This window comes from Dasypus novemcinctus, chromosome 6, assembly GCF_030445035.2.
Source record: "Dasypus novemcinctus isolate mDasNov1 chromosome 6, mDasNov1.1.hap2, whole genome shotgun sequence".
NCBI lineage: Eukaryota > Metazoa > Chordata > Mammalia > Cingulata > Dasypodidae > Dasypus > Dasypus novemcinctus.
This window is the reverse complement of record NC_080678.1, coordinates 36,491,680-36,506,496: the sequence shown is the minus strand read 5'-3', so window position 1 is coordinate 36,506,496 and position 14,817 is coordinate 36,491,680. Positions and strand designations below refer to the sequence as shown.

Below are 14,817 nucleotides of genomic sequence, written 5' to 3'. Positions count from 1 at the left end.
TGTGGCAAATGACTTTGGATGAAAAATCAACCTTGAACTGGACTCTCTAGGGCCTTTTAACTATAAGCTTTTACCCCTTTATAAAAGTCCACAGATTTCTGGTACTTTGCATCAGCACCCCTTTGGGTGACTAATACAGGTCCTTATACCCACACTGTCCAGCTAGCTTAAAAAGTTTTCATAGCAGAGAATCGAAGTGATAGTTGAATTACAACACTACCACCCTACTACTTATAATGCTAGTATGATCATTCAAAAAAAGAGTTGATTAACTCTGGCCCACTGCAAGTTTTTATAAATGAAGTTTTACTGGGACATAGCAGCCACATCCATGAATTTATCTTTTGTCTATGGTTGCTTTTCTATTACAATTGCAGAATTATTTCCTTTTTTAAAAAATCCCCCCCGCCCCCAGTTGTCTGTTCTCTGTGTCTATTTGCTGTGTGTTCTTCTTTGTCCGCTTCTGTTGTCAGTGGCACGGGAATCTGTGTTTCTTTTTGTTGCTTCATCTTGTGTCAGCTCTCCGTATGTGAGGCACCATTCCTGGGCAGGCTGAACTTTCTTTCGTGCTGGGCGGCTCTCCTTATGGGGCGCACTCCTTGCGTGTGGGGCTACCCTACATAGGAACACCCCTGCGTGGCAGGGAACTCCTTGCACGCATCAGTAATGTGCATGGGCCAGCTCCACATAGGTCAAGGAGGCCCCAGGTTTGAACCGCAGACCTCCCATGTGGTAGACGGATGCCCTAACCACTGGGCCAAGTCCGCTTCTGCAGAATTAAGTAGTCACAATTCACAAAGTCTAAAACACATATGTAGCCCTTTACAGAAAATGTTTTTCTGATCCTTGATTTACAGGGAAAAGTTCTCCTATGGATAAAATGCATTCCTAACTTTTCAGAGTTTTTTTGGTGTCCAAAACAAGTAGAGAAGGTTTTGATGACACACCAGGTTCATGGCTGGGACAATATTCTCCACAAACTAGTAAGTGGCTTATTTACTGTTTTCAGTTATCTATTCGAACACACAACTCTTGATGACATGGATAATTAAGAGTTGATTATATAATAAAATAAAAACTATACTAATTTTCACAGTGATGGAAAGTCAGCCACTCATAATGACTCATTATAATCTTTTGAGTTAAGAATCTTGCTCAGGGTTGGATAGTGTAAGAGCCTGTGCCTATTTCAATAGACATCCATTATGAGTAAAATAATCAGCTCTAAAACCAGAAGTAAACACCTTCTACCAATGCGACATTCTTTATTGGGAAAGTTCAAAGAAAACTGTAATCAGGAAAATTATATCATTTTAACAAAGTAGGTAGATTGTAGTGAATTAAAACTCTGATTTTGAAAACATTTTAAAAAAGGAATCATTTGCTCATCATCATGTTGAATGACAACTTCTCAAGGAAAAATATCTTGAGACCAATTTCTAGAAATAGTTGCGAACATCATACAGTAGACCTAACTGGTAAATTAGTAATTGTATTAACATTTCCCCATTAACTTATTATGTGACTTGGAGCAAATTATAGCCTCCAAATATATTTGATTTCCAATCTATAAAAAAACAGAAACAATTATTTTTCTACAAGATTAAAGGTAATTTAGCGACATGGATAAAAACATTCAAATTCTTCAATGAAAGGTGACATAAATAAAACATTGTGTGTATGGGGGATATTTATACAATTTTTTAAAATATTTACTTTATTTATCTCTCCCCCCCTTGTTGTTTGTGCTTGCTATCTGCTCTGTGTCTGCTCTCTGTGTCTGCTCCTCATCTTTTTTTTTTTAGGCAGCACTGGAACTGAATAGGGACCTCCCATGTGGGAGGGAGGTACCCAATCACTTGAGCCATATCCACTCCCTGTTTGTTGTGTCTCTCATTGTTTTTTGTTGCGTCTCCTCATTGTGTCAGTTCGCTGTCTTGCTCATCTTTAGGAGGCACCAGGAACTGAACCCAGGACCTCCCATGTGGTAGGCAGGCAGTCAACTGCTTGAGCCACATCTGCTTCCCTACAATTTTTTTTCTGAAAGATTTTACTTTTTTCTCCCCTCAGCCCCCCATTCCCCTCATTGTCTGCTGTGTCCATTCGCTGTGTGTTCTTCTGTGTCTGCCTGTTTTCTCATTAGGCGGCTCTGGGAACCAATCCTGGGACCTTCCAGAGTGGGAGAGAGGTGATTACTCTCACGCCACCTCAACTCCCTGTTCTGCTATGTCTTCTTATTTTCTCTCCTCTGTGTCTCTTGTTGTGTCATCTTGCTGCACCAGCTCTCAACTTCGGCTGGCATTCCTGCACGGGGCAGCTTTCCAGCATGGGCTGGCACTCTGCATGGGCCAACTTGCCACGTGGCCCATGCCCTCACCAGGAGGCCCTGGGCCTCAAACCCTGGACCTCCTATATGGTAGACAAGTGCTTAGTTGGTTGAGCCACATCCTTTTCCCTACAATTTTTAATTAACCCTACTAGAACACAATGGGGAAAACTTAGGTCATTCAAGTTCAGAAGCTGACTGAAGAATCCTATTCAAGGACCAGTTTTAGGGAGGAATTGAAGTGTCCTCATAAGATAATATTCTCTGGCATGTTTCCATGTGCATTGCTTCTCCAGCATGTTTATCATTTGACATACTGTATATTAAAGCACAACCATATCAAAGCCTCCCTATACTGTTAAATTTCAAGAAGATCCTCCATGCAATAAAGCTTTCAAGGATGGATATTTTCTAGTCATACACCTAGTCCAAGCCAGTACTAGGAACCAGATATAATGGAAAGCACTCTCTGGGACAGCCATACAGACAGGACTTCCATTAGTACTGCCTTCCCTCCTACAGCGGAAGTCCCAAAACTGCCAAGGAAAATTTTTACCCTACTACATTGTCTAAGACTAATTATAAAACACTACAGATGTAGCCTTTCTCAAAATGCAAAGGGATTGTGTATATTTGCAAAGAACAACTATTTTTTATGCTTCCAAATTCTTAATCCTGTTTGGAGCTGTCAGTGGGGGTTAATGGAAGCCTTGGATAGGAGAATTCCAATCTGGTTGGCAGATGGATAGGTTGGTTATAGCTGCATAACTATGTCTTGCCTGCAGGCACAATTCAGAACACTGTTAAAGCAATATAAAGTCTCTGTCAAGCTGAACCATTTGGATCAGTAGCAAGGAGAAATAATAATAAAAAAGAAGTTCATTTCTGGGCCTTGTGCATTTATGCTAGTATGCAGAAACTGATTAATTGTCATGTGTGCTGGTCTTCTATACCTCAGATTTCTACTTCTGGAGTAGATTTTGCATGCTAATATAATCATTCTCCCTCTTGAGACATTAGCAAATAATCAAATGAAAAACAGGATCATAATTTACTGAGATTCAAGCAATTCTCTATGCAAATTTGACTTGTTATTGCTGCTGCCTCGTTAATCTGAATGCCTTTGACAAACTCCTTTGATTTATGAACTCGTGACAACTCCAATGTGTATATATTTTGCTAGATTGACATTATCATTAAGAGTGGGTGGACTGAGCTCACATGAATGGCTGCTTTTATTCGCTGGTGTCTGCTGCTCAACAGCTGAGCATCTCCTCCTCACAAAGCCCCTGAGCATCAGGCTCTTCCCATCTTCCCGTCCATTCATCATCTCGATGTTAATTGGCCCAGGCTTTAAGCAAATTTTCAACACGATTTAAAGGCACGATGACACTGATTACTGACCCTCTGCCATACGGTGCCTATTGATTAACCTGACAGAGATGATGAGCTTGAGGGAAACTAGGTGTGTGGGGATCTCAGGGGGAAAAATATATTGTCTATGCAGGCAAACACTTGTCATTACCTCACAAGCCAGAATTTGCACAGCACAAATTCTTAAAACGCACTAGTGTTTTAACACCTACAAGCTAATGTAGAAAGTGCTTTCTGTATTCAGAAATATTAGATATGTCATGTCAAAGCACATGACACATTCAGTATTTAGAAGAACTCCTCAGATAGATGGCTGCCTTTCAACCAATTATGCTTGTGCTGGCTGATATATGTATTTTAGGTTAAATTCAAAGCAAGTTCTGGGTATCCAAGTAGCATTGAATCATATCAGAAAAGAATTCAAATTTGGGAAAACAAACTAGGTTCTTAAAAATAAATAGACATATGGAGGAAAGGAGAGAGGGAGTGAAGGAAGGAGGGAAGGAGGGAGGGAGGGAGGGAGGATGGATTAAAATTAGCTGCTGCCATTCCACCACTATAAGCTGCCATTCTAAAAAGAAGTACTCTTAAAAGGGAAGAAAACAACAACCTGATTTTATGAATTTTATTTTGTTCTTTAAATACTGCTATTTGATTCTAACTGTCAAACTACTCCCAGCACAGAAATTACCAATAATTGACTATTTTAAAATAAAACAAATAATATGTAAGTCTAACAAACATACTCCTTAAATTCTTGCTTGCCCATTTTCTACAACTGCTGTACAAACTGACTTAGGGGAATTGAACAGGATTTCTGAAGTTAAGCTTCAAGAGAAAACTAAATGTCTCATTATTAGATAAAAAACATGAAAGTTCATAATAGTTACTGAACACACACATTAACAACAAAATAAAAATCAGCTTTAAGATAATGCTAGGTTTGCAAATTTACACTAACAAAGTCATGCAGCACAGTATCAGGAATTAGACAAAAACCATCTTTAGATAGGAAGGTTCTTATTTAAAAACAAAGCTAACAAATATGCTCTCTCTGCCCACACATATCACCTTGCTTACTTACGAGTCCTGGAGGGACAGCCAATATACAATTTTACACACGGAGATTTTAGAACAGCACTAACAGTTATTTTAAAGCTAAATAATAGAAAACTGAACAACAGCCCAGCCGTAGTCCCTATTACAGTGACATGGGCTGTTAATGTAAGAGATCAAATATTTTTAAAGTCAAACAGCATTGGTGCCTGTTATACTGGAACATGGAGCCTACACCCTAAAAGCCTGCCTCCTGCTCTTTTAAGATAAACCAGCCCAAGTAAGCTCTGAGATTCTCTGATAAGAAGAATGGAAGAGACAAGTTGCACCAGACATAACAAGGCAAGGGCTTGAATGAGCAGCCCAGCTTTTGTTAACTTTCAAGTTATAGAAAGTAAACAATACAGTATTTTAATATTTCACCACTAAAAGTATAGCTATAAGAAAAGGACATACTTGTAGCAATAAATACAGGAACAGAAAAAAGCAAAAACAGCTATCTGTGTTTTGTGAAAAGGAGAGATTACACAGCTGTGTGAACACATTCAGCTTTGTGACTTCTTAATCAAAGGTTTGAACATCAACTTAGCAATGACTATGAGTGTATAAAACAGTTTGTAATTATGTTAATATGCTCCACATCAGAAGTAATAGTCCATTTAAACTCTAAAGGTTTTTTTTGCATTAAAATGCTTGATTTTAAAACAAAACAAAACACTTCATACCTTACCCTTTAAAGTAGATGTTTTATATTTTATTCTGCTTAACATACCAAAGCAGTCACCAAACCACATCTATTTATAACATTGTGGATATATAAAAAAACAATAGATTTACAAAGGGGGCAGTTATATACTAGTATAGATTGTTTTGTTTTTCTTGACAGAACCAAGAAGACTAGCATTAATTTAAAAAAATTTTTTATACATACGTTTCACACTGCTCAAAATAGAATGACAACACACAAAGTAACTAAATAAACAAGATAAAATGAATAAAAATTCACCAAGGGAATTTGGTATATAACAAACATAATAGAAAGCCAAACTCACCTATCATGTGAACAAAAATACAAATAGCTTAATTTACCTCTTACCTTTAAATTCAATGAATCTTAATTTTTTGTTTTCTTCTTCAAGATTTTACCCTTATGATTTCTTGTTAAGGACAGAGCCTTTTGTGTCACAATTTTCTTTGTTGCCATATTTATACAATATTTTATCCAGAGACCCTCTGCATATAGTTTTATGTGAATTAAGAGGCACACATTTGCTTCTACTAACAAGGATACCTGATAACTTCTGTAACTCAAAGACACATGCGTTACATGGATCTTTTTTGATTTCTCAAAATAGAGTTGAGAACTATAGAACTCTTAGAACGCAAACCAAAATCCTCTCTTTCTGCAGAATTATTTCTGTCATCCCTGTTGCTAGTTTTGTTGTTGCCGTTGTTGTTGCTAAATGCCTGACTTTCATCACCTTGGTTACCTTCCCTGATTTGTACTTCCCACTTTATTATAATTCAGCAATATCTTGAAAGAAATGTAAGATCCCTTTAAAGTTGATAAACTGTAATATCTCTAAATGTCTACCACTTGGGATTGAAAACAAAATCACCCTAACTTAAAAAGTAAATTTCTTAAAGCCAGACTGGGTTAAGTTAGATGTGTGTTTAGGTGTACATTTCTATCGTGAATTGCCCCTTATTTAATTTCTCTTTCATTTTCTTACTTTGTGAACTTTTCCACTAACTAGACAGAGGCTTAAAGACATACTGGATCTTTAAAATTAGAAATACCATCTTTTCTCACTGATTTCAATATTTTGGATCCCATGGCTGAAAAACATGGTCCAACCTAGGTCCTGAAGGGTATTCCTTAAAGAATAGCAACACATCAATCAGAAATTACAAATCATACTTTCTTTATTCCCTTGCTTTCCTCTTAAACGCTAAATAGATTAACTATATATCTTATTATAGATACTTGACGTTTAATCTGAACTTTTGCCTTTACTGTCCATTCTGCTTCCTCATTTTCTGCTCATTTCCACTACCACTAGAAATCAGAAAACTAGAATGAGGGAAATATGTTTTTAAGGTGAAACGTATTATAACTCACATTGACTGCATTCTTATAGGTCCTTAAGTAGCAGACCCCAAGGTACTATGCCTAAAGGTTTTAAAACTTAAGTAATAAGGCCTCTACTTCTGAAGTGTCAAAGTAAACACAAATTCATGTCTTCAATTTTTTATTTGTTAATATTACCAAACAACAAAATGAATATAAAAACCCAAACAGATTAACCTGGAGTTCTATTAGGAACAGCTTAATACATTTATTTGGGAAGATAGATGATTTCACTGTCCCAGAAATAAAACACGTTGAAAGTTGTTTTTTCAGCAATGCTCTCCAGTATATAAGTAACAGATTTAAAAAGGCTTCTCTTTTTCTCCAATAGAAGGGATTGTTTCTTTCTATGCCAATACAAATGGTTTCTATTTAAGGCATGTGTGTATGTGTGTGTGTGTTATTTTAACACAATTATTCCCTAAGCTTAAGGTCTTAAATTATTGGAAAACTAAAGAATGGTGGTATACCTCTAATCTTCCATTTTGCTAACTATACAGAATTTTGTTTGTGTATTTCTGACAATCTTACAACCTATTTGATTATGCTCAATCAAACTTAAAGAGTCACGAGACACCGATATTATTTTCTTTTTTCAAAATTAGCCTCTAAGTAACCACAATTAGAAAAAGCAAGTGTTTGGGGGAACAGATGTGGTAAGCAGTGAGTGCCTGCTTCCAACTTGGGAGGGTGCGGGTTTGGTCCCTGATGCCTCCTAAAAACAAAACAAACAACAGGGGAGTGGATGTGACTCAAGTAGTTGGACACCTGCCTCCCACATGGGAGGTCCTGGGTTTGGTTCCTGGTGCCTCCTAAGAAGAAAACAGACAATGAGCAAAAGATAAAAAAAAAAAAACAAAATAAAATAATTTAAAAAAAACGAGCAGACAATGAGCAAAAACAGCAAGCAAAGAGATGAGGGAGCCATCTCAGGAGGGTGGGGGAAAAAAATAACAAGCCAACAAACAAAAAAAAAACCAACTCAGGGGAGCTGATGTGGCTCAGTGGTTGAGCGCTGGGATCCCACATAAAAGGTCCTGGGTTCAATCTCTGGCCCTGCTACCTCAAAAGAAAAAGGCAAGTATTGGCTATCATTTAGCAGGAATAAAGGGTTTTATTTGGAAATATTAATCATCCTTTTAAAGAAAAAAAAAAGTGAGAAATATCATTCCAAATGTCCCAGAATTATCTGTTTTTGATCTGCATCTTGATTTTAAAGTGGCTTTTAAAATTTAATCAAATAATCATTTTTGCATTGAAATTTAAACTGGGCTAATTTTAATGAATGATCTGTTTATTAGCCATCATCAATGTATTATTGTTGTGATATGGAATGAAAAAAAATTGTTTCACTGACTTCAGAGTTTGGTACTGGATGACTGATTAACAGATATAAAACATTAATTTTAACACCATAGTACATGTTCTTACAATAAAGAACCTGTGAAGAGCATAATAGCCAACTTTGGTATTGAAGTTTGTTTGTCCACAATTCCCCCTTGTCGAAATCAATGTACCTCTCTTGCTCCTACAGACAATGAAGGAATAGTTGACTTCAAAGCCAGTTGTCTATCACTGATTGCAGTACAAAGGAAATTCTGGATAGTGGTTAGTAAAAAAACCATAGCTATTTCTAAATGCCAATGGTTCCTAGCATCTCCTTTCTGAGTGGAATAAAGTCTGGGAGCACTGACTGGTGGGTCACTCGACCCATGAGGGCTGGAAAGGTTTCAAGAATAACAGAGGTCATGTAATTGCCAAAAGAGCATTAGCCACTCAATCATAATGGATAATTAAATGACCTACATGATTCCTGAAATAGCTGCTCTATATTTGGTCTATTACTTGTGTCCCTCAAGAAAAGCTACTCATCTGGTCTGCCTTGACCTGCAAAAGTCCAACCTGTGCCTGAAAACTGGCTGCATGCTTCTATTGCTTTGTAAACATACCCACCCCACCCCCAATAGTCATGCCCTGACTATGCTGTCAAGAAGACACGCACAAAAAAAAAATCAATCTTGTATCCTTCTTTCTGTTGTGCTCTCTGGAATACAAATGACTAAAGCAAAGAAATTTTTTTAATTTAAAAAATTATAAAATTTCTGGTTTAGATCTTTGGAGGACAGAAGGAAGAAACATAAGAATCACAAAAACGGCAAGTCATGATAATTTTAAGTTTGATCCAATATGCTTCCAAAGACTTTTACATTACATTTGATTATAAAGCTAGTCAGGGATTTGTGTGTATGTGTATGTGGGCAGCAAGTCATTAAAACTCCAATTGCCTGGACTGCATTTTTGATGGTGTGGGCAATTAGAATATTTCCTGGCCTAGTTTTTGAGTCCATACAGAAAGTAAACTGCCTCTCAACAAAATAAAATATACATGGAACCAACTGTTTAAACAAAGCAGTAGCAAAAGGTACAAGAATCCACATGCATTTAATTTTCATTTCTCTCAATAATTCAACAATCTCACTCTAATACTTGATCAGAAATACAACCAAATAGAAGCCAGCTGCATGAAATGGTAAAATATGTTGGAGAGTGTGCTTCTTTAAAAGAAAAAGATCTGCTTGGAGCCCTAGAGGTAGCTGCACATCTAGCAACACTACAGAAAGAAGCAGAAGACAAGCCTACAATAATGGCAAAGAACAAGGGATATGAGGGACAAAAGAGCTCACATTTAGAATACCTGGGAGGCTAGTAGGATTTTTCTGTTTCCACAGGAAATTATGTAGCTTGAGGCTACCAACTACCCTGATCTCTTACTACTACATGAATGGCTTATTAAACCTAGAACATATCTGTTTTAGTTAACTTCTGGGCAAGGAGGGGGTTAGAGGGGGAAAAGAGGAACAAAATGTACTTAAATGCTGAATTTTTTCTCCAGGCTGAATGCCTTTCATCCAATAAGACATTCAAAGCAGTGACCCAGCAAATGGATTGAAAAAGCAATCTTCCGTCCCAGTGCCACATTATCATTCCTATTCAGTATTCTCCATGAGATATCTCAATCAGCTGTGTGTAAGTGACAACGCAGCCCATTGCTGGGTTAATTAAACATTTGACTTTAACACCCTCCCCGTCATTAAGCAAATAAAAACAGATAATTCAAACTGCACTTCATCCTCAGGGTACACAACACACATGTCAAAATTAAGAGAGTCCAAGGCCTCTGGGGAATTCTGTTGGGACCATAATCAGTTTAAATCTTATCTGGTTTATCAATTATTCTATTGATTAAAGCAAAGCAATTATACACAAGTTCTCTGCCACATGGGATTGATGTCAGCAGAGCAAGAAAATAACTCCAGGAGGTTCCAAACTGATTTAAAAAGAGACCAACAGACAGACCAATAATAGTCGATTATTACATACCAGCGATCCATATACTGAAGAGTTGATTCTTAGTTTCAGGTGGGTGAAGTGAACTGTTTCCAATCACTATGTTTCCCCTTCTATACCTTACAGTTGGCTTGAGTAAATTTATGTCTTGGAAGGTCAACATATTTTCTACTGATTTAAAAAGAAGGTAACATGCTCAGCAGTTGAAATATATATTATAGATATTGGCCCTAAACTATAACAGGGAGACTCTCACACAGGGCAAACTAAAAAATTTTTTCTCATCTTCTTACCTGTCTGCATGTGATCAGTAACAGGGATGAAAAAGGACATACTTAAGAGCGGTTTCATCTAAAAAATAAAATCACCCAGCTATTTCAGTGTCCTAAAATAACATTCCTGAGAAAGAGAATCTAAGAAGTTGGAAAGACCTTACCACAGGTAAGAGTCATGACATGACTCCTTTTACTAACTCTAAGGGCAAGCATCTTCAGAGCCATTAATAAAACACTGAAAATATAGAAATGTATCTTCAGATGAAATGCTGATATCCAAACTCTGACATAATAAGTTTCTACCAGAATTTTAAAAATTCAATTCACTGTGTAATTTATCTTACAAATGTCCAGAACCCTTTTCACCTCAAGGCTATATTATATATGAGAAAAGCACTAATAAAACCTACTAACAAAAAAAGGGGGAAGGGGTGAGTGTCAAACTACTCCACACCTGAAATCTGTGCAATCACAGCCATCTTCTTCAGAAACAAAATTTGTTCATTGCTATGTTGGTACCACATGTGCATTCAACCGTAATTTAACTTATCTCCTTCAGATTTTTGTTTTCAGGCAGACTAAGTAAGAAACCTGCATTAGCATGCTGTATTCTACACTCACCACTAGAAATACTGAGGGTGCTATTTGTAATTGTATTCTTTTTAAGAGGTTTGTTCTCTGCAGCTGTTTTCTGCTTGCAGTGTATTTTGTGTAATCAGCACATCATCATAAATACATTGGCTGTTCCCCTGAGGGTAGCTGTCAGTGTTTAATTTACAGAACAACCTGGCCAATGTGAATTTTAACACTACAGCACTATAGCAAGGAGTTACCACACTCTGTGAAATACAGGTTTCTATGAACTTTTATATAAAGAGCTGGTCCCAGGACAATTTAGGATCTAGAAATAAGAAGCACTTTATATCTTACCCTCTTTGCCATTTATAGATTTAGAAGAAGCTTGGAACTAACTAATGAACTACAAGTTGGTACTACCAATTTAGGAGACAACAAAGACTAAAAATCTATGATCTACCAGCAGGAGGCACTGTAATAAATGTTACCCATCTCTTTATAAGGTCCACATAGAGCTATCAAAAACATCACTGCTCCCCTTAAAAAGTGTGTAAAGACAGAACAGAAAAAGACTAGTCTTAAATAAACCTATTACTCCTTTTGCTGAGATGAGCTGTATCTGATACAAATGTAAGTATATTGCTTCCTTATGACTGCTATTAAGCCAGACCTCTAGCTCACTAAATGGGAAAAATACATGGAACTAATGGTTAATAGTAGTAGTCCCCAAATTATACACATGGTACCTAGTACATAAAGGGTCTCAATAAATGTCTAATAAATAAGTTCCTTGAAGACAAAGTTGGAGTCTTGATTTATATTCAATACTTTATACAGTACCTAGCACATACAATATAATGGAATTGTAGTTAGTTGTGAATGGCAAAGTTATTTTGTAAAGCATTAAATCTACATGTCAAAATTCATTTTCTAAATCAGTAAAATGCCCTTAAAGCCTATATAAACAGTGAATATCATATATTTTGATTATGTATTGAAAGTAATTTGTACCAGAAACCAAAGTAGCTCAATCATAATAAAAAACAAACTAGCCCACAAAATGTTGGCATATTCAAACTTACATTTTATTTTAATAATGAAGAGAACATGGAAGAGATTAAGACTTTTCTATTCTTTATCCTTGTTTCTTTCATGTGATAAAATTGAATGAACTAATTTTAAATGTACTTTTCTATTACTGAAGTGGCATTATCCACACATACAACACTTGTACATACATATTTTTCTGTTAAGGGCTATTTTACAAATTAGGATGCCTAGAGCTAAACTAAATCAAAAGTTCTTTCTTAACAAGTTGTCCTCAGTGTATTTGCTTTTAAAGTTGTATAGAATTATAGTTTTATGATAAAAATCATTAAATTGTGGCTAACATTTTTTTAAAAAAAGAAAGTTACTTATTTCACTTTGGAGGAATAATTTGCCCAAATTGTGGTAAAATTAAATTTTTATATTAATTAAAGCAATCAAGATTTATAAAGCTATAATTTTAATTTTGTATAAACAATCATGCATAGAAAAATTTTAAAACATCCTTAAATTGACTGATCTCACTATTTCTGAAAACCAGAAAGCAATTTTATTTAAGTATACAAACACTGTATCATTGATCCCTTCTAAGATGGTAAGACATTTCAAAAAGGTAATTCTTTTTTATATTTATGTCACATGAAAAGCAAAATAAGAAAGAACATGATCCACTTACTCAGTACATCCTGATTTTTTTTTAACCAATTAAATTAGAGTTTAGGAGTTTTTAATTCTGTTGAAATTTGCAACTTAGTACTTCATTAAGAAAAACTTTATGCCTAATAAAATATACCTTAATTTTTAATGGAGAAATTAATTACATTCTTTCTTCTTAGATTTAGAGTTATAAAAATATATTCTGAGACCTTTTGAACTAAACTGGATGGGGTTAGACTGAGGTCACACTAGATCAGATGACTATGTTCTTTCTTCCCTGGAGACCATGTAGTAGTTCCAGAGCCTGCCATTAGATAGCAGCACAGTACACATCATCAGTCATGTCTCCCACACTCACTCTCCCCTGTTAAGGCTGGAATTATCTCAGTTACACACACACACACACACACATACACACACACACACACACACACACACACACAAAAGCTGATTCTAATTCAATTAGTGCAGTCGGCAACTCCAGAAAAGAGTAATTCAATTAGTGCATTGTGGAGCTCTACAATACCTCTAAGCAGATGTTCACCATCTTCAAGAACTGGAGCTAGTTTTAAAATACCTGTACGACTCAGATATGCCACTACATTATGTAATTTGTCAAAGTGCTTACATATGCTTTTCTGGCTTCAAAGAAAAGATGAGGAAAGAAACCCAGAATAATGTCCTAGAGATTTTTCCTCACCTACACCAAAGAATATGCAATTTTAGGCTGCAGTAATCAAATCACATTATCTGGATTATATTCAAAACAAGAGGTATCACTGTATCCTACCCTATTAAACACTTATGCAGCACTACCTCTAGTTATGCATGCCATATTGTAATAAGGACGCTGTCAAGGTGGAATGCATTCAAAGGGAAGGGCAACAAGAACAATAACATCCTCCACCAAAATAGGAGGTTATGAAAATGGCAAGAATGATTATTGATGTTTTTGCAACAGTAATAGAACCAGAACCTGGAGAAGGGACAACATAAGTAACATGATGAAAGAAAATAATTACTTTATTTCACTAAACAGGCAGAATTATAATCAGTGGGTGGACAAAAAGTTTGGCCCCTTCTAAAAGAAAAACTAATAGAAATAACAATGAAGAAGAAAACAAGTTGACCAAGAAGTTGTAAACTCGCCAATAAGGGCCATGATCAAGCAGAGATTAGATGACCCACTGTTAAAGATACTTCATCAAGGATTCCTGTATTGTGAGAAGAATGTGATAACAAGATGGCCTTCTGATGTCCTTTCTAATGCTGAAATTCTACAATTATATGCATATACTGATTTTTGCTCACAAGACAAACCTGGGTTTTAATAAAGCTAACCATTAATATGGAGGTATACCTCCATAGGCTGTGAGGAATTTCCATAGTAATAGATGCATTAATAATACACCAAGGGAAGTAGCAATTTTGTACAGTTATACTCTGTGTTAAATTTAGGAGATCCCATAAATGTACATATTTCAAGTCTTTATTTCTTAGATAAACTCTTGCACTCCTTTTATTCTTCTAAGATTGAAAAGAATGGTTTATTTTTACTCATCCTCTGGAAATCAGCCAATAAGAAATCAATTTCTGGAAGAATGATTTTTGAAAACTCCCCCACTGAGCCAAGACAATAGTTTTGCACAGCTTAAACGCAAATCTGTCAATACTTTTGCTTTAAAAATACAGAACAACACTTAACAAAAACAGTAACTAGTCCTCAAAATCCCTTCATTTAGCCTTACTCTTTGAACACTTGTATTTTGTCAGTGAGGACACAATTCTGGGTACAAGGGAGCAGGACATTATTTTGCAAATACTGTCTCCTCTCCTTCCAGCATGCTCTCAAAGCAGGAATTAAGAAATGTCAAGAATGATTACAACCATTTTCCCAGTGTATTTCACTATGTATTCATGATTGAAAACAGCTCTTGCCTTTCCCATTTGCAGAGGAGGGGGGGTAAGCTAAATAGCTGTCCTTTAAAACCATTGATAAGGGTTAATTCAAGTACTTCTCAACATAA

At 36.0% G+C, this 14,817-nt stretch overlaps 1 protein-coding gene across 5 annotated transcripts in view; it reads right to left on the bottom strand.

Moving 5' to 3' along the window:
* Nucleotides 1-14,817, bottom strand: part of BTRC (beta-transducin repeat containing E3 ubiquitin protein ligase) — a 228,204-nt gene that overhangs the window by 112,006 nt on the left and 101,381 nt on the right. Inside the window, exon 1 of one of the 5 annotated variants that reach the window (XM_058298532.2) lies at nt 4,785-4,939. The exons of the other annotated variants lie outside the window; for them this stretch is intronic. The gene's annotated coding sequence lies outside the window, so the exon portion shown is untranslated. Of the gene's footprint in view, nt 1-4,784; nt 4,940-14,817 lie in introns of those variants that run through there. 5 annotated transcript variants of the gene reach the window in all.